Source organism: Xenopus laevis, chromosome 9_10S, assembly GCF_017654675.1.
Source record: "Xenopus laevis strain J_2021 chromosome 9_10S, Xenopus_laevis_v10.1, whole genome shotgun sequence".
Classification (NCBI taxonomy): Eukaryota; Metazoa; Chordata; class Amphibia; order Anura; family Pipidae; genus Xenopus; species Xenopus laevis.
This window is the reverse complement of record NC_054388.1, coordinates 92,123,644-92,150,033: the sequence shown is the minus strand read 5'-3', so window position 1 is coordinate 92,150,033 and position 26,390 is coordinate 92,123,644. Positions and strand designations below refer to the sequence as shown.

General features: G+C 37.0%; 1 protein-coding gene across 2 annotated transcripts in view; it reads left to right on the top strand.

The window, feature by feature from the left end:
- The window catches only part of elfn1.S (extracellular leucine-rich repeat and fibronectin type III domain containing 1 S homeolog), a 346,212-nt gene that overhangs the window by 168,613 nt on the left and 151,209 nt on the right, over nt 1-26,390 (top strand). For both annotated transcript variants that reach the window (XM_018239135.2, XM_041578290.1), the window contains exon 3: nt 7,225-7,379. The gene's annotated coding sequence lies outside the window, so the exon portion shown is untranslated. The remainder of the gene's footprint in view (nt 1-7,224; nt 7,380-26,390) is intronic.

Genomic DNA, 26,390 nt, shown 5'->3' with positions numbered 1-26,390 from the left:
CATGTTGCTCTCTGACTCCTTGGATGTTGCTCTCAGTCGTCTCAAAACAGTTGCTTATTTTTGAATTCCTGGTTGTGAGGCAAGTTTTGGTTGCATAAAAAACAGGGGTAATGCTGAACAGACCCTCCTGTAGGCTGCCAATCCACATAGGAGCTACCAAATAACCAATTACAGCCCTTATTTATCATTCGCCATGGACATTTTTATGCTTCTGCTGCTCCCCAACTCTTTTCACATTTGAATGTGGCTCAGGGGTAAAAAAAAGTTGGGGATCCTTGATATGAGTATTTGCCTGACATTTATTTTGGGTAGATCTTAGCAATTGATATTTAATTATATGAAATTATATTGTGGTTCTTTTAGAAATGTTATCAAATTGTATGGATTTGGTTACAATAAGAAAAGTGTGCTTTGGTACTTCTCAATACATCTTATATCGGTAAATCTGAACCTGACACCCCCCTATTTCTTTTTACCTTCTATACATTTAACCCTATGCTTAACCCTATGGGTACATATTTATAAAATTAATTAAATGTAGAGACAATTAGGTTAAGTATGTTTTACTCAGGCAGTTTCCCCTGTAATCGGACACCTAAGTGGTCCTCTGACCCAAGCAGCAAAGTCTCTCTTTCTCTCTCGTCCTGGGTCCATGGCAGTTCAATGTTTGCCCAGTAAGTGGCAGTGTTGAAAAGTTTAAAAGGGAGAAAACCCATGCCCATGCACTGGCTTCACAAAGACCAATGAGGAGAGAGGGGGCATGTGAGGTTGGCAGAAGAATCAAGGAAGAGGAGAAATGAAAGTGATTGCTGGGGCCTGAGACTTAGAGGTGGAGCAGGCAATATATGATTGACAGCTGAGATTTTTAAATATGTTTATATCAAGTATGGGAATTTTTTATGGAAAAAGGGGTTTCATGTTTAATTTGAAAAGGACTTTTATTATACAGATTTTTTTGGTGACAGGTCCCTCTGGGATTTAGAGTGCCACTTTAAGGGGCAGATTTATCAAGGGTCGAATTTCGAGTTCATGGGAGTAATATAAAACTCCCATGAACTCGAATTTCGACCAATTGCAATTTATTAGAAAGATCTAATTTTTGAAACTTGGGTGAATAGGATTGACCCGCAAACTCAAATTGAATTTGATTCGAGTTTTTCCTTCGAAAAAAAAACTAGGATGTCATAAAGGCTGCAATCAACTCCCAGGATGTCTTCCATAGGCCATAGCAATCCGCCCGGTTGGGGCAAATAGTCAAATTTGAGTTCGTAAAGGACCAGTATATGATAAATCTCAAAAATCAAATTCAAATTTTTAAAAAAACTTGAATAGAATTGTAACAATTCCCTAGTTCAGTTTCACACCCATCGACCGTTGATAAATCTACCCTAAAAGTCTTATTCTTCTTTGTCCAGGTTTTTGTCCACTAGCTTGGAGAACCATCAAATTATTAGGCAGAATCTTATAACTAGGGAGCAAGGTACTTTATTTAACCTTATATATTATAGAATCACTGTAAACAACTTCAAAATCACTTCCTTGCAGTGCCCAGCAGTGGCTGCTTTGTGCCCATCCTCACTGAGTTGTGCCAGATTTTGCCCCTTCCTTCACATTTGCTGATTTGTTTCGTCATATTGAGAATCAGCTGCTCATCATGATCAAGACAGTGATTGTGTAACAACACAACTTTGCTGTTCCCATCAATTGATGGACTGGGGGTTTACTATTACATTTTAGTGGTATTTCAACTCTTTTACTGCCCAACCAATTTAGCTGCCAGTACTAATGAAGAGCAGCTTTTTCACACTGATGTACAAGGAAGTCCCTGTACTGGTGGATACATAAACACTGAGTGCAATGTATGACAGACACTTAGGGGGTTATTTATTAATGTTCAAATGCAAAATAACTCTAAAAATGTGTGTTTTTTTACAAAAAAATCCAAATTTTTAGAGGAGAAAAAAACCTAAAATTTTTCAAGATGGACTATACCCCGATGCTGCAATAAGTCCAAATCCAAAAATCCGCTGTCTCAGACCTGCCAAGGTTTTATATAAGTCAATGGGAAAGGTCCCTATCCTATTTGGAAGTTTCTGTGGTCTGCGCTGGAATTAGCCCAAAAATCCGACTATTTCTGGCTTTTCGGGCAAAAATTTGTACTATTCAAGTTTTTGCTCGGGTTTTCCCCTGATCTGATTAAATTGTGTTTTTTATAATAAATAAGGCAAAATAATGGATTCTAGTTTTGTCTGACTTTTTTATTTTAAAAAATCAGAAACATTTGGATAGACAGTACAAAGTAAACACCTCTTAAGGCTCCAAAGGTGTTATCACAGTGCTAACAAAACAAAGTCCTAGAACCTAATACCTTTCATCGTCTTTCCTTTCTGTATCTTTGTACTTCTAATTCTGCATCCGCAACATTCCTACCACCATTATTTTCAGGCCTACAGGTTCCACTTATAGAGAAAGTTCTCAACAGAAGACAATGAGAGGAATTCTGCATTTGTTTTACCTGGATTGTTTATAGCTGCTCGCACAGCGGCTGTTCAGTATTCATAATGCAAACGCCAGTTGGCTAGAGGAATGATATAACTCCGCTGTCTCACAGGGTTAAACACAGAACAAAAATGGGGAATGATATAACTCCGCTGTTCACAGGGTTAAACACAGAACAAAAATGGGAAGTCTTTAAAATGCTGCTTAATAAATATACTTGTCAGTATATTCCACTTGTAAGCAAGGAACGTCGTTGCAAAGCAAAACCTTTTTGGTTCAATAGAAGCGTTGGTGTTGAGGTGGGTAAGAAAAGACGTGCTTTTAAGGCTTTCAAGTTAGCTGGTACAGCCGAAACATTTATAAGGTACAAGGAGGCCAATAAATCATGCAAAGAAGCTATAAGGCAAGCTAAAATTGCTATAGAAAAGGATATTGCAGCAAGCAGTAAAAAAAATCCCAAATTATTTTTTAAATATGTCAATAGTAAAAAAATGAAGCAGGAAGGGGTGGGACCCTTACTATCAGAGGGGGATCAGCTGGTTGATGAAAACAAAATAAAAGCGCAGATTCTGAACTCGTATTTTTCATCTGTTTACACAAATGAAGAACCAGTAAGTGAAGGTTTCCTTCTTAACACTCCCAATTCTAGTAATACAACTAATGATGCATGGTTCACACAAGAAGAAATTCAAAAGAGACTTGAACAGGTTAAGATTAACAAAGGTCCAGGGCCAGATGGTATTCATCCCAGGGTAATTAGCGAGCTTAGCTCTGTGATTGCCAAACCTCTTTACTTAATTTTTCAGGATTCATTGAGATCTGGTATTGTACCAAGAGACTGGCGAATTGCTAATGTGGTGCCTCTATTCAAAAAAGGATCCCGTTCTCAGCCTCAAAACTATAGGCCAGTTAGTCTGACGTCAGTATTAGGAAAGCTTTTCGAAGGGTTAATAAAGGATAAGATACTGGACTTCATAGCAAATCATAATACTATGAGTTTGTGCCAGCATGGTTTTATGCGTAATAGATCTTGCCAGACTAACTTAATTTCTTTTTACGAGAATGTAAGTAGAGACCTCGATTCTGGGATGGCAGTGGATGTGATTTACTTAGACTTTGCTAAAGCATTTGATACAGTGCCACACAAAAGGTTACTGGTTAAATTAAGGAATGTTGGCCTGGAACATAGTATTTGTACCTGGATAGCGAACTGGCTAAAAGATAGACTACAAAGAGTGGTGGTAAATGGAACATTTTCTAATTGGACCAGTGTTGTTAGTGGAGTACCGCAGGGCTCTGTACTAGGTCCCTTGCTTTTCAACTTGTTTATTAATGACCTGGAGGTGGGCATTGAAAGTACTGTTTCTATTTTTGCAGATGATACTAAATTGTGCAGAACTATAGGTTCCATGCAGGATGCTGCCACTTTGCAAAGTGATCTGTCTAAACTGGAAAACTGGGCAGCAAACTGGAAAATGAGGTTCAATGTTGATAAATGCAAGGTTATGCACTTTGGCAAAAATAATATAAATGCAAGTTATACACTAAATGGCAATGTGTTGGGAGTTTCCTTAAATGAAAAGGATCTAGGGGTCTTTGTAGATAACACGTTGTCTAATTCTGGGCAGTGTCATTCTGTGGCTACTAAAGCAAATAAAGTTCTGTCTTGCATAAAAAAGGGCATTAACTCAAGGGATGAAAACATAATTATGCCTCTTTATAGGTCCCTGGTAAGGCCTCATCTGGAGTATGCAGTTCAGTTTTGGACTCCAGTCCTTAAGAGGGATATAAATGAGCTGGAGAGAGTGCAGAGACGTGCAACTAAATTGGTTAGAGGGACGGAAGACTTAAATTATGAGGGTAGACTGTCAAGGTTGGGGTTGTTTTCTCTGGAAAAAAGGCGCTTGCGAGGGGACATGATTACACTTTACAAGTACATTAGAGGACATTATAGACAAATGGCAGGGGACCTTTTTACCCATAAAGTGGATCACCGTACCAGAGGCCACCCCTTTAGACTAGAAGAAAAGAACTTTCATTTGAAGCAACGTAGAGGGTTCTTCACAGTCAGGACAGTGAGGTTGTGGAATGCACTGCCGGGTGATGTTGTGATGGCTGATTCAGTTAATGCCTTTAAGAATGGCTTGGATGATTTTTTGGACAGACATAATATTAAAGGCTATTGTGATACTAAACTCTATAGTTAATATAGGTATGGGTATATAGAATTTTAATTAAAAGTAGGGAGGGGTGTGTGTAGGGATGCTGGGTTTTCATTTGGAGGGGTTGAACTTGATGGACTTTGTCTTTTTTCAACCCAATTTAACTATGTAACTAACTATGTAACTATGTAACTAACTCATAATGCAAACGCCAGCTTCAAAGAGAAAGATAGAAAAATTCACTTTGATTATCCAGTGTATTACAAGCATTTGTATTAGAAAGGCAACTATGTAATTTCTTACTCAATTAATATAATTTCCCTGTTATTATCAGTCCCTTCTGCAAACCAGTTGTTTGCATTCAGCGAGTTTATTAAGAAATACAATGATGAACACCATATTTCCATTTTGCAGAAAGAAAATTATGAGTTAAGCCTAACAGGTCATTATTTTATCACTTCACAGGAAATTAATTTTGTTAAAGAAACAAAAACAACAAACAACATAGGTATTCTAATGTACTATATAACTTAAGGACCATGATTTGAGGGGGGGGGGGGTGTTATGAGCAAAATTGAGAATTTTAATTTGAGTTTCTGAAACACAAATTTTTGAGATTTATAAAGAGCAAAAAAATAGCCAAATCAATGGATATATTAATTTCAAAATTAAAGCTATTCGCTGATTCAGGTTTTTGAGTGGAATTTGAAATTTGGCAGACTCTTTGCACATGAAGGGTGATTTTACTGCATTCAAGTTGTTTTTCTTGTTGTTATAAAATTGAGTTTTGTTCATGTTATTATAAAATGTTATTGTAAAATTGAGTTAAATTTTCTGAATGAAAAACTCAAAAGTTGACATTTTTATAAACTTGCCTCCTCATATCAGATATATCAAGGGTCTGGATAATTCTCTTTCAGATTATAAGGTTTACAGACATTGTAATAACTTTTCCTGATATTCTACAACTTTTTTAAAATCTGGCTCACTTAAAAGAACATTTCCCAAAAGGTGTTCTCCATTTCTGATATGTCAAAAAAGCAATTATATCCAATTGGACAAAAACTTTCCACTCTGCCCCCTATTCATTTTACCAGCTGTTTTTCCTGATATTTTTCATATTGTAGGAAGTTTTTCATAATGCAATCCAATGTTTTGCAATGCAAGTTTATCACTATTTCAAAGTTCAAAAATTCAGTCAAAATTGTTTATAATGCACATCTTTGCACTCAGCAAGAAATGCCAAGAAAGGATAATGATTATACTGTAGGAACATTTACTGGCAATTTAAATAGTTTTAACTACTTATAAAATATGAAAGGAAAAATATTTTTCCGGCCTTTGATCAAAACATTGCTTTGATTAATTTTTTTATAGTCTTTTTACATATGCATGAATATATTTCTTAAAAATAAAAACAAGGAAGCCAGTGCTGATCTCACGTCTTACAAGTCTTACAAGGGGGGATTAATGATTTGTCTCAGTGTGGATTGCTTAATATAGAAAGATTATTATTTTACCAAGCAGTACCTATGGTTAGTGCTAAGTGAAACATATCAGTCCTTTGTAAATTATTATAATAAAGTATTATATTTTAGTCATTTCTGAAGCTGGCCATATATGGTCTGATCAAGCTCTCGAAGCTGAATGAGAAGCTCATTGAGTGGTGTACAGGACCAAACTGATGGCCTTCCCAACCAATAGCTGGCCAAGGATTTGGAAAAAACTTTAGATGGATATGACCTTGGGAGAGTGATAGTGCATATCTTTAATGAATGTCCTCCCTATACATCACCATAGGCCCCTGTTATGGGTCAGCCTCTCATATGTCTCATATTAATGAGTTTGACAAGCTCTACAAGCTCTAGTAAAGAATCCTGGCATTCTGGAGATTGTGAGAAAAAAAGATATATATTGGCAAAATAGTAGAAAATAATGAATAGTCTGAGGATTTTTCCATAACAGTTGTGTCCAGTTTATTTTTAGAAAATAATACTATTTTATCTGGCTTGCTGTAGTATATCCAAGCACTTGGTCTATCTATGGTCTGTTTTATTGGTGCTAGATTGTCTCTCTCTGTGTTTATGTACAGAAAATGATGATTACATTTCGCCTCCCCTACAGGCATGTGACTAGTCATTTGATCTGTCCCTTGCATCTGTTTTTCTATACCACCCTCCTGTTACCTGTGCCCACTCCATGACACATTTCTCAGATCTATATTTCAGTGCTTTGAAATGATGCTGGTCTCGCACTAATCTCAAATCTCTACCACTCTTTGATTTATACCTTATCTCTTCGCTATCCACCTACTGTCCCATTCTTCTGATCTTGCTCTCATTTTTAATCAGTCTGGCTGGTACCTGATTAGCAGCTCTTATGTCTGCCATTAGTTATTTGGATATTTTTTTTTCACAGTATTGTCCTTTGCCCATTCCTTATCTGTTTAAATCTCAATTATCATCCCTCTGAGAGGACTGATAATCTTTTCACTAATCTGAATTGCGAATGCCATGCCATGCTTAGTTATTTTTTTGTTTGTTTCTTTTTGTTTGTTTTGCAGTTTATTTCCTGGAGTTGAAGATAGTGTTGAGGAGGGTTTTATGCCTCTAAAGCACTCAGATCCTCAGTAGATACAAAAACAAGAAATTCATGAACATCACAAGGATTAATGCTACTTTTCGGAAAAAGATCTAAAATCTAAGACCAGAAACAAAGGTAAATTTTTATATTTCTTTTGTAGTTCTCTGCTTCATTTACTATATGCTGTTAAATATGGACTAAATGCAGTGTAAATATCAATTGCCCAAAGACTGGACAACTTGTTTACAATGCTATAAGGATGGTAGTGGTGGAAAACATGTTTCCTAGTCAACCAAACCCAATTACACATTGATTAATGGGCGGTCTTCTTAAGGGAGAACATGATCATGGTGAACAAAGACTGGAGGCATGTTTATATTGTATGTCTTTAAATACTGACTAACAGGAAAATAAAATGTATATGATTGTGCTAAATAGAATAATTTGTTAACCCCATTGATTGATCAGAAGAATGTCTAGACTCTCTATCACAAAATTGCAAAATTGCACCATGACTATTCTTGACATCCAGATCTACACTCCAGTTCATTTGTGGTGGCTAATCTGCCATGGACTCCATAGACTTCATATTCATTTAGTCTGGTCAGCATTAGTGATGGGCGAATTTGCGGCGTTTCGCTTCGCCGAAAAATTTGCGAATTTCAAGCGAAATTCGCGAAACGGCGAAAAATTTGCAAAACGACGCCGGCATCTCGTTTTTTGACGCTGGCGCCCGTTTTTGATGACGGCACCCGTTTTTGACGCCGAATTTTTTCAGCGAATTTTCACGGGCGTTTCGCGAATTTATTCGCTGGCGGCAAATCGCGCAAATTCGCTGCGAATTCGCTGCGAATTCGCGCCTGGCGAATAAATTCGCCCATCACTAGTCAGCATACTTGTTGTTTAACTATGAGTTGGCCAGCCGTGTTGAAAAGGTTGGACAGTACTGAAACTGGTGGTCTAGCCTAAAGTAGTGAAAGTCCAAGTTTTAAGCAAGTACAGTGATGATCATTTTAATAAAAAAATAACTAAAATGTTGGAAAAAGTGACAGAGAAACATAAAATACATAAGTGCTCATGGAAATATCTTATCAGCCTGACATATGAACATATTGCAACTCCAATGAAGTGAAGTAGATTATTATACAAGCTGAGAGAAATTTTTTGATATAACTATATTTTCATAGTTTGTGCTCTAACTAGAATAAATAGGCTGTGTATGTAGCACCACTTAGTTCGCTCTGCAAGCGTTGTCCATCTGTCCAGCATAATGGGCCTGATCCAATTCAGTGAGAAAAAGGTTTATCACCTGAAAACTCATGGATTCAATTTGAGATGCAATTCAATTCAGAAAAACGTATCTCACAGTTTATCACGTAAAAACTCTATTGAAGACTATGGGGAAATAAACTGGAGAAAAGATTTTTATCCTTGAATTGAATCTCATCCATGAGTTTTCACATAATAATCCGTGAGATAAGTTTTTTTGAATTGAATTGCATGTCAGATTGAAATTTGTCTGTGAATTCTCACTGTCAGAAGGAGAAAACACAATGTTCAGACATCCAACCCAAAGACGAGAAAGATAGCCGAGGTCAAAACTTTGTAAGGGTAACACATTCAAGTGGCTTATTTTGCACGTTCTTAATAGCGAGTTGAGTGATTAGAATTAGAGGCAAGTTTAAAGGGCATCTGTTGGATCCTGCATTCTGGTTGGGGATAAGAGTATTTTTTTTGTTGTAAAAAAATGTCCTTTCCAGCGCATCACTGCCCGCACCGGGAGGTAGCTCCCATTGTGAGCTACCATGTCCAGTCGCATGTGCATAATGAAAAGCTGTCCCGAAAAGCTCATTATGTGCATGTGCGTGACGTCACGTGGCTGCTCGCATCAGGAGCTCCTTCCCGGAGCAGGTTGCCTAGTGCTGTCGAGGGGTATTTTTTTACCAAAACTACTGTTATCCCCAACCGGAATGCGGGCTGTATTACCCCATACCTTTGGTTGAGGATAACACTTTTACCCAACAGGTGCCCTTTAAGGAATTATATTGTAATAGTTAAACAGCAAACTGATTCATCATTTCAAAAATATCAAAGCAGATCAATGTGTAAATTGCCTGCTTCCTGTATTCAACTTCATTCTGTTCTATATATACAGTATATATATAGGGGTCTGGTATCCCTCATCCTGAAACTCGTAATCCAGAATTACGTGAAGGCCAGCTCCCATAGAGTCCCTTGTAAACAAATAATTCAAATTTTTAAAAAAGATTTTATGTAATATTAAAACAGTACCTATCACTTGAAGGTACGTAAGCTGCATGAATCCATAATTGTGGCAAAACAGTTATTAAAATAAAACCACTAAAAATATTAGTTTATTAATGTCTAAATGATTTTTAATAAAGTATGGAGATCCAAATTACAACTGTACAAACTGTTAGAGAATGCTGGGAGCTGTAGTACAAAAAAACAATTGCAAAGTGAAATGGCAATAAAACAAATTACATCTGCTGTATAAAAGCCGGAATAGCTTATTTGTTTCTTGTGCCCATGGGCAGCCTGAGAAAAAGAATTCAATTACCAGCGACACTAAACCTGTGCTGAGATTGTCAGCATTTCTATTTCTCACAGGACTATATTAATGGCCCAAAGTTCAGATCTTTGGGGCTTCCGATTCAGCCTTAAAATATTGTTCTAAAAAGTGCCAGTGCTCTGGGCTACTGTTAAAGGCAAATCACATTGCAGGGATAAAAGGGATACTGTAAAGTGGAAAGTGTTTAGAACGACTGAGGTCTCTTGGGTAGGTGCAGAGATGACCAACCAGTTTATTTGCAATAGGGGTTATTAAAGCCAATTTCCTTGTTATTACTTCTGCGGGGTGTGACACCATGGGGGGATTTATAAATCTGTATCTTAGTCCTCTTTAATGTACTTACAATGTCTGCTTCCAGATTAATCAATGCACTAATTTAATTTTCATTCATAACGCAGGTCTGTGTCTCTGTGCAAAGTATATAATCTCCTTGATTTTGGGCATGGGGGCACTGTTGGGAGGGGGGATAATAGTGTCAGGATGTTTCAGGCAGGATTGATTGAACAAATAGCTGGCAGCAGGCTCCCGGCTACAGGCACATCAGGTGCAAAACCACATGCTTTGCTACATCATTAATTCAAATGCCCCAAGATCATCTATGGGAAAAGAATTCCTTTAACCCAGGGGGAAATAGAGTTTGCACTTTCTTATAGGAAACGTTACTTTATAGCATATTAAACCATTTATTTAAGATTTAGGGGCTGATTTCTCAGTAAATGTTACCTAAAGATAATGATATCAATGTTAATAAAGGAAAACCTTGGTATATGCAGTATATGTATGCGTAGATCAGAGTGTCAGTGGTGTAACTTAATCCGTCATCTAAGAGAGACTTTGGTTTTAGCTGTGATTTTCCCTTTAGAGCTCACTCTTATGCAAATAGTTTATCCAGCATTTCGCTGCCAGCGAATAAATTCGTGAATTTGCCGCTAAAAATTCGCAGCCAAAATCAGCGTTTTGCTAATTTTTCCCCTGTTTTGCAAATTTCACAGGAAATTTGCGAAATTCATGTCGAAACGTGACAAATTCACCCATCATTATATAGTAGCAGATGGGAAGGCATCACACCCCCACCTCCTACCTGTCCTTTAACTTACACATTATTCAGAGCAGGTGGTAAATACAACTGAAACTGTATTTACCACCTACGTTATGGCTGCCTTACCCTGTTGAACTCTACACCAGCACTGGATTTCCATTCAATAAGATTACAGCCAGATCCCTTGCCCAACTGTTATATAAGCACAAAGAGGCTCACTTTTAAAAAATAAATTTCAATTTGTATTTGTTGTATAGAGGTGCGTCTTTTTTGCTCTTTTGGGGGGAAATGTAATAAAATTCACAAAGAGCAGAACTTTGCGAATACAAATTATCCTTTTAGAATGTAATATTCTTCATAAGGCTTTTATTGCATTGCGAATCTTTAATACCATTGAATATTTTGCACTGGTTTTCGATTGCAAATTTTTATTACATACACTGCATCTGTAATTGCAGTACATTTTGCTAGTCTACCAACGGAACCACAAAGTCCAAAAAGACAAAGTACAGCAGTGGTAAATTGTTAAGAGCAGAGAAAACGCAGTTGGTAGACCATTTAGAACAGCCTTTGGCCTTTGAACAAAATTATATTTTACTTTTTTCTTTTTATAAACCTTTGAAGTACATTCTGTTTTGTAGAAAATTGCTACTTGCAGTGTTGAAATTTGTGTGCTTTATTTGGGGGGGGGGGAAATAAACGTTGAGTAATTTAGTTTCTATGAGAAATATATCATGTTGTGTCAGGAGGAAGGAAGCATTGTGCAATTAGGTAGCGCTGTATTGTTCCAGTCTCGTTTGTAAATGGTATTTCCATTATGGCTCACAGAGCAGCACATGCTGTATAGCAGAGGGAAGCAGCCTGCAGCTTTCAATCTAATGCTTAACTTCAGTTCTCAGCATCTCCATCCAGACAGACGTTTGTTCCCAGAAAAAATGCTGTGTATTTATTCTCTAAGCCTCTAAGGCTAAGTTTAGCATTAAAATCAACTTTTTTAAAGCTCATTTAAACAACTGCAAAGTATCAGTGCAACTTGCCATGTTTACTACCCCCAATGCAACACATTTTGCCAGAATTTCAGAGTTAATACACCATTTACAATCATCATTTATTTATATAGCGCTGTCAAGATACGCAGTGCTTTAAACAATGAGGCACAAACATGTGATCCAGACAATGGAGGCGTAAAGCTTTGTTTTGGATAGTTAACTGCACCCGGCACATCTTTTCATACCCTTCAGTTGTGTGTGATTTATTTGGCACAACATCACTATTCTAAAGGCTTACCAAGCAAAGGTAGACCTTTCACTTAATGCCTGGTCAAGGCATAGGGCTTCATTGTGCCAGAGCAAGCAAGCTGATTGGTACAAGTTGGTGCAAGTTCTTTGTATATAATATGCACCAATTGTTGTTTTGTCATTGTGTCTTGTGTTCAAAACGTTCACCCCAATAACTTTTAGAATGACGTGTAAACAATAGAGTTGCCACCTGTGCAGTTCTGACCCAGACAGCCCAGTATTCAGAGGGACTGGCCAGTAGTGATGGGGGAATTTATTCACCAGGCGCGAATTTGCGCGATTTGCCGCCGGCAAATAAATTCACTAAACACCCGCTGGCGAAAATTTGCCGGCGTAAAAAAAATGGATGCCGGCACCAATGGACGCCAATGCATTTTCACCAAAAAAAAACGGATGCCGGTGTCAAAAAACGGATGCCAGTGTCAAAAAACGGACTCCGGCATCAAAAAACGAGACGCCGGAATCAAAAACGAGACACCGGCACCGTTTCGCGAATTTTTCGCCATTCCATGCGAAATTCGTACATTTTTCGGCGAAGCGAAATGTCGCAAATTCGCCCATCACTGCTGGCCTGGTCAAAACTGCCTGACGGGTTTTCCTAGTTATAAAAATTGTGCTGACATGTTGCTAGACCAATCACCAATTGCCACTTCATAGCCTCAGCTTGTGGCATAACCCAGTCCCCCCACAAAGTTAGTGGTCTGCCCTGTGACATCACAGACGCCCCCCCCCCCCCCTGCCAAAACCACTTGGCTCCAAAAGGTGACATCCCTAGTAAACAATATGCACTTGGTCTTTTCTCTGGTTTTGAAACCAATGTCTACATCCTGCTAAAAGTTATTTTTAAGACAAACTTCCTTTTTTTACATTAGAGGGGGTCAATATAATTTTAAAGGAATGTTAAGAACAAAAAGTTCACATTATGAAATAAAGCATTCAAACTCCATGATTTTCTTTGAAATGGCACTGATAGAATATCAGGGAAATCTTTACATATTTACATATCTATACATTGGACATTCTTAATATGTGCCACTGTACACCCAATGCATAGCATTTCATACTTATTTGTATATATACTGTACAGTATATACAGTGTCGGACTGGGGCATTGGGGGCACCACCAAGGGTCCTTCTTCTGATGTCCACCCCCCACATTTGTGCTGTGTCACACCAACGTCATGTCCCATACTGCTGATCACCATCCTCAGACTATTTTCAGTATTTTACACTGTGAAATGTTAACAGTAGCAAGTCAAATATTTACACATTAATCTATTACAATATTAAAACCCAATTAAGACTGGACTAATATGGTTTGGGTTTCCATAGAAACAAACATGATAGAACTGACTTGTGACAGCCAGAAGGCCGATGCTCTCAGAGTTCTACACATACACACGTGACATTTTCCCACAGACTCTTCCTCTGGTTCCTGTAGCCCAGTGTCACAGCCGTCACAATCAATACTATCTGAGCTCTTGAATACACAATGGCTATTTCACAGTCCAACATGAGACTTTTCTTAGATTAAGAGTGAGTTATACATTCAGGCATGTGTAGAAGGTAATGCCAGTTTGTGCAATGCAGACAATATAACAAGAGATCTGAGAATGTCTGGGTTTTGTCTGCATGAGCCACTTCTATTATGGTTTGTAATTTATTGATTTTACAAATAGAGCAATCCCTGTTCCCAAGCAACTCTCTCTTCAAAAGAATTCCATCAGTCAAAGTCCAGTTCCACTGTTACATTCCACAGAGAGTTTGCAGCTACTGATATATATGATTAAATGAAGGCTTAAATGTGAATTTCTGATTGTGTTGGGCATTCTCACTGTCAGTCCCGAAATATCAATAATATTGAACTTGTAACGCGATGAAGGGTCCTAACTTCTGTAGAAACACCATGGTTTAATATGGCAGATCAAGGGCAGTTTTTATTGTTAAGACCAGAAAAAGCATTTTTCATCTGTAAAGAGTGCAATTGGTAGCATGGGAAAAAAGTTGGCTCAGACGGAAATGTCTATTTTTAAACTGAAAAACCAATTCAGGCAAGTATCGTGGTTGCAGGTGTGAAGTGGTAGTCAGCACAGCCTTTTTATTACTTTATATAGTTCCTTGATGGTTACTTTCCATTGGTAAATAATACTGTCTTTCTTCACATCAAAAGTTAATGTGGTCTACACAGCAATTCTTATGGATTATGATTAATGGATTAAGCAAAATTTTAGTTGCACAAAAAACAGGTTTACTGCCAAACAGAGCCTCCTGTAGGTTGCCAGTCCACATAGGTGCTACCAAATAGCCAATCACATCCCATTTGAATGTGGATCAAAGATAAAAAAAGGTTGGATCTAAGGTGATATAAACCCCTTCTTTCTCTTGGGGGAATTTACTTAAACAGCTATGTGACCCTTTTATCCAGAATGCTCAGTAACTCAGGCTTTCCAGATAACATATATTTTCATAATTAGGATATTCATACCTTGTCTACTATAAAAAACATGTAAACATTAAATAAGCCCAACAGGCTGGTTCTGCTTCCAATAAGGATTAATTATATCTTCATTGGGATCAAGTACAACATACTATTTTATTATTATAGAGAAAAAGGAAATCATTTTCAAAAATTTGAATAATTGTATGAAATGGAGTCTATGGGAAATGGTCTTTCCATAATTTAGAGCTTTCTGGATAACTGGTTTCTGGATAATGGATCCCATACCTGTACAATTATATTCTGAGACAATTCTGAGCTGCCATTTTTTCTATCATCGTTCATCAATGGCATTATTATGCATAAGCTCGAGTGAAGGATTAGAATGAAAAATACTTCGAATTTCGAAGTATTTTTTTGGCTATTTCGACCATCGAATTGGCTACTTTGAACTTCGACTATGACTTCAACTTTGAATCGAAAGATTCAAACTAAAAATCGTTTGACTATTCAACCATTCTATAGTCGAAGTACTGTCTCTTTAAAAAAAACTTCGACCACCTACCTCGCCACCTAAAACCTACCGAGCACCAATGTTAGCCTATGGGGAAGGTCCCCATAGGCTTTCCTAGCTTTTTCTGATCGAAGAAAAATCGTTCGATCGATGGATTAAAATCCTTCGAATCGTTCGATTCGAAGGATGTAATCATTCGATCCAACGATTTTTCCTTCGATCCAACGAATTGCGGTAAATCCTTCAACTTCGATATTCGAAGTCGAAGGATTTAACTTTGATAGCCGAATATCGAGGGTTAACTAACCCTCGATATTCGACCAATAGTAAATGTGCCCCCAAGTGTTCAGCGTTCAAATTAATCCTTTATGGATGGATGGAGTTGTATTGTTTCTGTAAATTTCATGACTTGTGGACCCTCTTCCCCAATGTCTGACACTGACACCAAATACATCTGCGTGGAAAGGCTGCAGCATAGTATATTGTACATGTTACTGTAAATAACAATAAAGCATAAACATAAAAATGATTAACCACCCATTAGAATATTCATAAACAAATACATAAACAAGTACATAAACCATTGCTGGCTGCATATAACTACAAATAATTTAACAACCTGACTTGTTTTTCAGGCCTCAGTCACTTAACCTTCCCAACACACCCACACACTGTGGCACCTAACTGGAACCTAGCCCTCCCCAAGCCTATCTCTGTATGCTTGAACTACCCCCTTCTTTTTCCATTTTCAGCTGCTCTATAGGGCAGCCAACCATGCCCAACCCATTGCTGCGACAAAAAAACCACACTCTTTTCTCAATTCCAAGTTCCCAATGACCTATGGGCGGGAGGGAGGTTGTCTCCACCGTCTGGTTAAATGGTTTTCCCACTCTACTAGTACCACCTTATTATAACCTTTGTTGCTCCTCCTTCACTTGCCAAAGCTATCAACTACAATCCCCATAATCCACCACCCTACCACTACAGGGCCCTATTCGTCCCCCTAGTCCTGACCCTGTCACTTAACCCTTTGGACTCATTTCTAAGGGTCCCCTTTACTTTTCTTTATAGTCAGACCCTTTCCCCATAGCATTCTGGTCATCTTTCAAACTGCTGTCTGGTTTCTAGAGTGCAACTACATCAACCAGATTACTTTTCCAGTTCCAAACTGGAGAGGTGCAGAACAAAAACTGATATAATTCCCATTCCAGCGAGAATAAAAGATAATGGCCAATTACAAATTGTCTTAGAATACAGTTGTCTAAATATATATTAACAGGTCATTAAGTAGAACTACCTTTTATAGGGTTAACACTGCAGGTCTAGTACAGCAACTGAGGTTGCTTTAAAAATGGCACCATATCTGAAAAATAAAGCACAAACTAGTTGCATTCATAAATACACGGCCAAGGGATTGCAATATAAATTTTAAAGTTTTATTCTTATACCGAGAGTAAGAGCATAACTATAACGATTTACTATCTGGTGTTCTATCCGAATGCAGTTAAAGTACACAGGAACTGCTGGTGTGATGTTTATTCCACCGTCAGAGTTTAGCTGTGCTTAGAATAGGGAAATAAGTCCAGATTTTCTAAGCAACTTTTGCTACACTTTATATAATCGTCATCTCCATGCTTACTAGTCATTTAGAATAGATTTACCAACTACTTCCAGAGACATAAGAGGGGGCTAATTGAAATTCACATCTTTCTTAGATGCAAATTTCTAAGACGGTTACAATTCAACGGCCTCAGGAGCCCAGAGACATATTGATCACAGTTACACAAACTCCCCCACTTTCTTTCGCATGACTCAATTGTGTTATCTTTCAGGGCATGGAAAACACAGCACGATATGAGAGAGCTGCTAGTGGCTCTGTGGAAAGGAGAAACAAAAATATTTTCTCACATTAAGATTTATTGGTATCACTCTGAGTTATAATGTATGTTGAAACATAAAAAAACTTTACAAAGTTTAGTTTGAGCAGGCTGGAACTTCTTTAACTAACCTTTTTTTACTCGTGAGCCACATGAATGTAAAAAAGAGTTGGAGAGCAACACAAGCATGAAAAATTCCATGGGAATGTCAATTAAGGGCTGTTGTTGGCTGTTTGGTAGCCCCTTCATGGACTGGTAGTCTACAGGAGGCTCTATTTGGCAGAACACCTGTTTTTTATGCAACCAAAACTTGCCTCCAAGCCGTGAATTCAAAAATAAGCACCTGTTTTGAGGCAACTGAGAGCAACATCCATGGGGTTGGTGAGCAACATGTTGCTCGTGAGCTACTGGTTGGGGACCACTGAACTAAGGGAACAGACTGCCGACATGATGATGTTGACTTAGACTTCTTTCTCTAATATAAACTAAGAGTCAAATGCCTGCCCAGGCTGCCTGTATAGAGGGAGATGTATCTTGGGACAACAATGTTTAACAGATATATATATATAGTCAGTTCAGTTACTTTAGCCTAATGTGGCATCTACCCACTTTTGATTGACACTGGCTTAATATTACCAACAATGCAACAAAAAGCAGCGACTCTATCCCATCACCTCACAAAAGATGGACATCCTTGTATTATTCACAATGTACACAGTATTCCCGTGCATTTTTTTTGGTTAATGTCATATAGAACAGTATTGGGTTGGGGTGTGTTGGGTGCATCCGAGAAAATTGTCCAGTGGTTATTCCTTATTTTGCTATTTCCCTAATTGTATATGCCATCTTTCCTCAATTCACGAGTGTGCCTTGCGTTCTTGCAGGTAATATTTAATTTTCTTTAGATCAAGCTCATATGCTTCTTCCTCTCTTTATCTCCACACAGTTTGTATGAAAGCTTTGTCATTATGGCTCATGGGTCATCAGTTCTCCTTCATTACTTAACACTTAGCTTTAGCAGTCCCTCCCTTCCATTCTTCCTCATTGATTTTTTTTCTTCTCTATCTACAAGAATGTTCTTCCCTTAGGTGTCTGCAAGCCTGAGGGAAATAAACTTTAGCACCACTGCCATTTGATAATTATAAAAAATGCTCTTTGCAGGATTGTATTAAAACATAAACTACTAGACAATTGACAATAGCAGTCAGTGCACTGACCCATTGAAGCCAATACGAAGTGGTCAGCTGAGAGCATGAGACAAATGGTTTACAGGTTGCACTCTCCCACCAATGGGATTATTTCATTCCCAGCAAAATCATTTTATGAAGGCTGCTCTATATGTTTAGGGCAGGTCACAATAAAGGTTGAGGGAGAAAAGAGCTGAAATAATAGGGGGTGATGTAATAGCCGGCATTAATAACATCTGTAAAATACAAACAAACCAATCAGCAATTAGAAACATGAAAGCAATCATCTGGTTGGTTTCTCTGGGTAATAGAGCACATCCTCCAATTTCAAGTAAAAAGACTCCCTTTAGCAGAAACATCGCTTTTCTATCTATAAAATGGTAGGTCATGGTAATGAAAGCCTTGAGGCGGCTACAAAATTGAATACAGGAAAGAGAGGGACAGGATCAGAGAAAGGGAAAAGAGAATGTAAGTAGTTTCTCTAGATATAACTCAAAATGATAAATGTATATAGTTTAGAGAGATTAATAACGCAAAGACAGCAACGCACAAAATTAAAGGTGGGTCACAAAGAGCAAACAAGGTAAATTAAAAAATAAATCTCAGGGGTCTCTGTCATGCACGAGAAGTACAGAATGTTATTCGTTCAAACCACTTTCTTCACTAAAATTCAATGTTTGAGTATCGAAAGATACTGTGGGCAGCGTTGCTATAGGCAATAAATAGAAATTGACATTCAGGCAAGAAGGAAAGATTAAGGACGGTACTGTATGGTTGGAGAAAATGTCGCTTTCTCTCGCTCACACATACATACAAAGCATAGGCTCAGATTTTAATTGGTGCTGGGGATTCTGAAGCTGCCGTTAACCTGATATGAGTTTATCAAACTGCATCTACTGTATCTCTCGACACTGTTTCAAAGTTATCCTCCATAAAATAATATTGATCCGAGGGTGTAACTCTTGCATACAGTAGCTGATTGTCTGATAATATGATAAGGAGAGACAGTCTCCTTTAAACTCTCGCTCTCTTCTCCTTAGACTACTGTCAGCACCCACAGTCAGCAGGTATGTAGTGAAGTCTTATTCATCTGTCTCTCGTTGCATAACCCTGAAAGAGTTTAGACATGCAGCTAACAACTGGCTTGCCAGTTTCAAGAGTTCTAATATCAATATTGCATATTTTATACTGCCACCTAATTAAAAAGAAGTCCTCTTCCTTCCTGCAATCAATGTCCTCTTAGACTTCATTGTCATCCCACTTAGAGAAATCCGGATGATTCTGTAATGACAGAAATTTGCTCTCTGTCTCCTTTCTTTCGCTCTCTCGCCAGATAATGGTGTTTATTATTTTATACGGGAAAGTTGCAGAAACCTTTCTAAGGAACCTAAGATGTTCTTTCATTTTAAAAGAAGATTTGAAGTTAAAGAGTAAAAAATAGTTTATTACAGTATAAAATATCTGAAGCTAAAGTTCAGTTTTATTGTTTGAAGCATAGTCTATATAATCTTGCAATATTCTAATATGTTATATATATATACTGTATATATTTATATCACAAACCATTAAGTCACTGTCATATTGATCTAAAAATTATTGTTTATACAGTATATCATAATTTAACAGAACCAAATAAAAGTGCTATATTTCAGCAGAGAATTGCAGTTTGTTTTTTATGATTTTATGCTTTTATGCTTTTCTATATTTCTATGAAAAATAATAAACTGTAAAATACAAGCTTAATGTATGTTAGTACATTATTAAAGGGCTAACTGTTAAGCAGCTAAAAGAGAACAACATGCCATCCCCTTACTAAACAGACCCCTTCCGAACCACTGAAGCTCCTCAAATCTGCACCCATCCCCTGTACCTCTTGGGCAAATCCAGAATAGTACATGATCCAGATCAGTCTTTACTAGAGACCCTGGTACTGAATGTGACAATTCTAAATATGCAAGTTGCTTGGTTAATACACAATCCATGCCTCCAGCTTGGTTCCATAACTTAAATTAAGTACAAAACATCACACTACTTGATAGGAAACTGCATTTCTAGTTAATTGGCTTGTTTCTATTGCATTTGAAAGTACTGCATATTTTGCTTTCTGCTTATCTTGACATGGACTTCTTCTTTTTGGATTTATGTATTGTGCAACTAGATCCAGCATAATCTTGGGAGAGTGAAGTATAAAGTGAAAAATTTAACATCAAGACCAAAAAGACATTGTTTGATAGAATGGAAAACCAAAGTTTTATTGTTAGCCTAAATCAATGTTTCATTACAGTTACCCATCCAAGGAACATTATTATTATATCATTATTATTATTACTTCCTCATATCATATGTTCCAAACATCTTTTCATTTAGACAAGGTGGTATAGTAGTAACGAATGGATTGTGCACCTTGATTCAGGATAACATGGGGGAGAAGAAACCACATACACAAGGTGGCGAGAAAAGTCAAATGGAGAAGAGCAAAACAATTGACACAAATAAGAATAATTATTGAATTGCGAATTTTAATTGTACATTGCTCACTTTTAAGAAGTGCTTGAAGATGTTGTAATATTGTGGAGCAAAACATAACAACTTTTTCTGTAAAACGTTTTATTACATGCACTGCACACTGGCGCCAACCTTCTTCCACTGTCATAAGTAGGGCTGGTTGGGTCTAATACTGATCTAGGTTCAGGCCTTAATAAGAAGTGTTAGACAACATTCTGTGTACTGACACTGCCTGTGATTGAGCCACTAAAGCATCTTGAAGTCTACTGTAAGTTGTATGGAAGCTCCGGACACATTTATCTGGTTTCCTAGCTTACAATGCACACAAAAGTGTTTTGCTTCTGGTAACAAGACTTTGAACTTATGTAAGACATCCTAAAGTCTCAATCAATGGTATGCTCCTTGCCTACCCTCTCCGTCCCCTATCCAGATGCACATATACTATAGAAAAATGTCCTTTCCATCTTAATTCCTTCTGAGGTATTGGAATCCATACCCATACATGTGTGATTTGTCTTTTGTATTTTAGTATCCTGGCACACTTAATATTTATACTGTATTGAACATGAAGATCTGCCTGAAAGCCCCAGGCTTTACTACAGCAAAAAATTGACAAGTAACATCTCAGGAAAGGCTGCATGGAGTGCATCACTGAGCAGCGGAGGGATTTGATGTTAGAGGTTTTTTTAACAATCTTCATCATGCACTGTAAATCAGTGATGGGAAAGTAGACCGGTAATAGTGCATTTTATAAGGTTTGTGGTTCAGCACAAATGAAATTTTAACATGGATATAAAATAAATGGCTCAGAAAATAAAAAGAAAATCACAAGATAAAAATGAAGCAGGAGTAAAAAAAACATCCCATACATTTCCAGGCTTTGATTGAAGTACTTTTATTGTACATTCAGTACAGCAAAAATTGCGAGGTTAGTGCAAGAGGGTGGAACACAGAGCGGCCCCCTACATTTAGCATCATAGCAAAGCTCCACAGCAAAGCTCCTGCCACTGTAACATTGTATATTGTTGGAAAAGAAGAATAACAGATTTGCAGGCAAAGCCAGTCAGTTAACGTTGTCCTATTACTATATATATAGAGAGAGAGAGAGAGAGAGAGAGAGAGAGAGAGTTCAAGAAGCCAGCACAACTCGTATAGCAGTAGAAGTTGCCTGGGTGCAAACAGCCTAAATAGTAGAAGTATAGCGAAGGATAAAGCTAGCACTCACAGGTCTTATGAAAAGTTTGGAAACTTTTCATGAGACCTGTGAGTGCTAGCTTTATCCTTCGCTATACTTCTACTATTTAGGCTGTTTGCACCCAGGCAACTTCTACTGCTATACGAGTTGTGCTGGCTTCTTATATATATATATAATATTACGTTATCCGTTACCGAATGGTCATTTTTTAAATTATTGCAGCAAAAATGAAAGGACACCCTGCTATGGCAAGTTCAAATAATTTGTGTAAGTGTTAGTGCATGCAACAATGTTGTACAAGACTAATTCAAAAATCATTTTTGATAAAATGTGTTGCTAGTAAGTATGGACACTCTTAAGTAGTGGAAGATGGATTGCAGAAAAGGAGAAGCACCCTTAGGGGCAGATTTATCAAGGGTCGAAGTGAATTCAAGGGAATTCAAGTAAAAAAATTCGAAATTCAAAGTAATTCTTTGGATACTTCGACCATCGAATAGGATACTATGACTTCGACTTCGATTCGAAGTAAAATCGTTCGAATATTCGACAATCAAAGTACTGTCTCTTTAAAAAAAAGTCAACTTCAATAGTTTGCCAAATTAAACCTGCCGAAGTGCTATGTTAGCCTATGGGGACCTTCTAATGCATTTTTCTACGTTTTTCTACGTTTTTTGTAGTCATAGTAAAATCTGTCGAAACGGTCGATTCGAACGATTTAATCGTTCAATCGAACGATTTTACTTCGAACACAAAACGGTCAAATTCAGTAAAAAAAACTTTGACTTCGATATTCAAAGTCGAAGTATAGTCATTCGATAGTCGAATTTCGAAGTATATTTCACTTCGAAATTCAACCTTTGATAAATCTGCCCCTTGATGTAATTGCTGGCAACAGCTGTTTGGATGATGGTTCCTTAAGTGATTTTGCTGTATGACAAATTATTAAGTGCTAGGTAGACATTTAGGTTATATTTTTTTTTATAAAATCGGGCACTTAAAAAAATTACAAATTTTTTCTGAATTTATTGAACCCAGAGGATGGAAAAGTCTGTATCAGAAAATCTGGCATCTCAGACCTGTCGAGGTTGCATTTAAGTCAATGGGAGAAGTCCCAGTGATTTTTTTATGTGCGCTGGGCAATACCCCAAAGTTTTCTGAGTTTACGGGCATAACCATAAAACATAAGAAATCAGAGAGAAAAATCTGATTTATCACAATTTTTTCAGACTTTTTCCTGCAAACAAAATTTTTAGGAAAGTGTATTAATAAATAAGCTAAAAAAAAAAAACCTGTCCGGATTTGGTTGGAGTTTTTTTCAAAAAGTTATTGAGATAAATTCGGACTTTGATAAATAACCCCCTAAGTAACTTGTGAGATGTGCTAGCTATTAAAATATTAACAAGATATTTACTCTTATACAGCAGGTTGTTGGCATGGAAATAATCGCTAGGCAAGGATCCTTTCAGCAAATTTTAAGACTCTCAACTACTGGATCATGAATAGGACCCAATGAATCTGGTCATGATGAAATGTCACCAAGGATTGCTTATAGATAATGAGTGCTTACAAAATCAAATATAATCTACTTAATCTATATAAAGTGCCCTCTTGTGCATATTCAAAGACAGTTCAATGTTAGAAATTATTGGAGCATTTTTAGAGGCTTTTTTCACCATTTAGGATAAACAAACATCCAAAAATTCTGGCATTTTTGTTAAACTCCAAAGGGGCAATGTAATAAAATTTAGAAGTATGTTCTAGCCCCCATATGATTGGTTGTTGGGTTACTGGAGCTGGTTACACACTTAGCAACCTTTATTTCATTGGCTTCAGCTCTCTGGTTCTAACGCTGTCGAAATTTTCTTAGATACCAGAATTATGTTTATGCTGCAGGAACAAAAGAGGCTGGGAAGTTATAGGGTAATGTACTAGAGGGCACAATGTTTGTCCAGGTCTAGTAACCCACAGCAATTCAGATGACTATTATTTACCATCTGCTAGTTGGTTGCTATGTAAGATCTTTGCAACTTGTATTACATTACTTTAACATGCTCGTCATCCTGTTGACAGCCTTGTGGCACCTAAACTTCATTTCAAACTCATTTAACTGAAAAATGACCTGTGCTCTTGTATCATGTACAGTATGAGAACTAAAAATTAGACATTTATAAGTGAGTACATTTTGCTTTGAAGTCATAATTGGCAGGGACCAGTTAAACATGTGCTTCCTACAATTCCAGTTTAGTGATTTAGTGATTTTATCTCCTAAAAAAAATTAGTAGTGCTCTATAATGTATAGGAAGATTATTCTACAATTCAACAAGGCAATAAAGCACATGGTGCCTTGTTTTGGATTAAGAATATTGTAGCATGAATGTTTCATGTCTATCTCCCTCTGAAATTCCATTTAACTGCTACTATGGAGAAATGCCCAAATTCCAGATTATGGAGAATGCCACTGGATATGAAAATTGGATTTTGCACAGAGATTTCAATGCTATGCTCTGCTTTTTTGATTTGATGTCTTATTTTTAGTCATCTGTGCTGTGTTTGTGAGATTTCATGTTCTGTGTGATAACAGCGACCCAGTTCTGTGGTGGGCCACAGCATCCCTACAGAGGCCTGTGTTTTAAAATATTCAATAAATTACTGTTAATAAATACAAATGTCTCTAAACTGTCCCAAATGAGGATGGATATTCATAAAATTATAGAGTTCATTCATAAAATTGGAGTTTTGTTGTTATCAATTGTAGCCAGGGCACAACAGTTTTTTTTGTGTACAGGTGTGGGATCTGTTATACAGAATGCTCAGGTCCTGGGGTTTTCTGGATAATGTATCTTTCCATAATTGGGATCTCCATATATTTAGGGGCACATTTACTTAGCTCGAGTGAAGGATTAGAAGGAAAAATACTTCAAATTTCTAAGTATTTTTTTTGGCTTCTTCGACCATCAAATTGGCTACTTTGACCTTTGACTACGACTTTGACTCGAACTATTCAAACTAAAAATCGTTCGACTATTCGACCATTCAATAGTCAAAGTACTGTCTAAGTTCCTAAGGTCCCCATAGGCTTTCTAAGTAATTTCTGATCGAAGGAAAATCCTTCGATCGATGGATTAAAATCCTTCGAATCGTTCGATTTTTCCTTCGATCATTCGATCGAATGAATTGCTGTAAATCCTTCGACTTCGATATTCGAAATCGAAGGATTTAACTTTGATGGTCGAATTTCGAGGGCTTATTAACCCTCAATATTCGACCCATAGTAAATGTGCCCCTAAATGTACATTTATTTAAACATTAAACTTAATTTGGAGCTTTCTGGATAATGGGTTTCTGGGTAATGGTTTCCATACCTGTTTTTAGTAGCATACAAGTAAGTTTTATTGAAAAGTAATTCATAGATGGGTGGCAAACAAAGGCTGATTATACAGTTTCTAAAATGCATCAGTGGATACAATTCCTCTTGGGAAAAAAATGTATCATAAATGATGCTATTTTTGGCGATCTTGTCATGGAAGTAATTATTTTAAAGTACTGTATGACTGTATGTATGCTGCATCTATGATGTATGATAATTAATTTCTTACTTTTGGTCTCAATTTAATGCATGAAACTAATATGAGGTTCTCCTGAGGTTCTGTTAGAGACCTATTCCAAATTAATTCCTTTAGCCTACAATAGGACTATCAAAACTCAAAGGCTTTAGTAGATCAGATGTTTAGATTAAGTACTTAAGTCCTAGGTTTTTTTAGAGCCTTACTATATGTTGGGAAACCTCTGATTTTCCACAAATTATTTTATTTCAAATATCCTACCGAGTTGATGAATTACTGAAAAGATGAACATACTGCTAAACATTCTGATTTCTATACTTATTAACCAGCAAATAGTTTATCAAGATCAGGCTTGGCATCATCTTTACTGAACAAATTAACCACAGTTTTATTTAGATATGGTAGTTACAAACACCCAATTTCCACTATTAATAGTAATAATTTTATAATTAATTTTATAATTAAAAACAGAGATTTGGTTGTTTCGGTAGTGGTTCAACCTCATGGAAAATAATGGTCCATTGTTCTTGAATTATGGTTTCCTATGTATTTGAATGTTTCTTCCCTTTCATGTCTCTATTGTTAAGCTTTTTTATGTAAATTAAATACAATTAGCTTGTAAGAAATTATGTTACTTAGTTGTGGCATTTTTGTTATGACTGGTAAACCCAGCATTTTCCCATCCCCGTATGACTCACCTGATAAACTACAATAGTCCACATCAAGAACTTCCTTTAATCTTTAGCAGAATATCAGAAACTCATTTATGGGAATGTGGAATCTGATATATTCACCAGGGCTATCTTTTTATAGTGTTTCCAGCTGAAAATGTTTCAGAACTAGTAAGGATCATAATGTCCCTGTACACTCAACTGCTTGCTGGTAAAATTGTATTCACCATGTTACATATGTATTGAAAGCCATAAAATAAATGGATC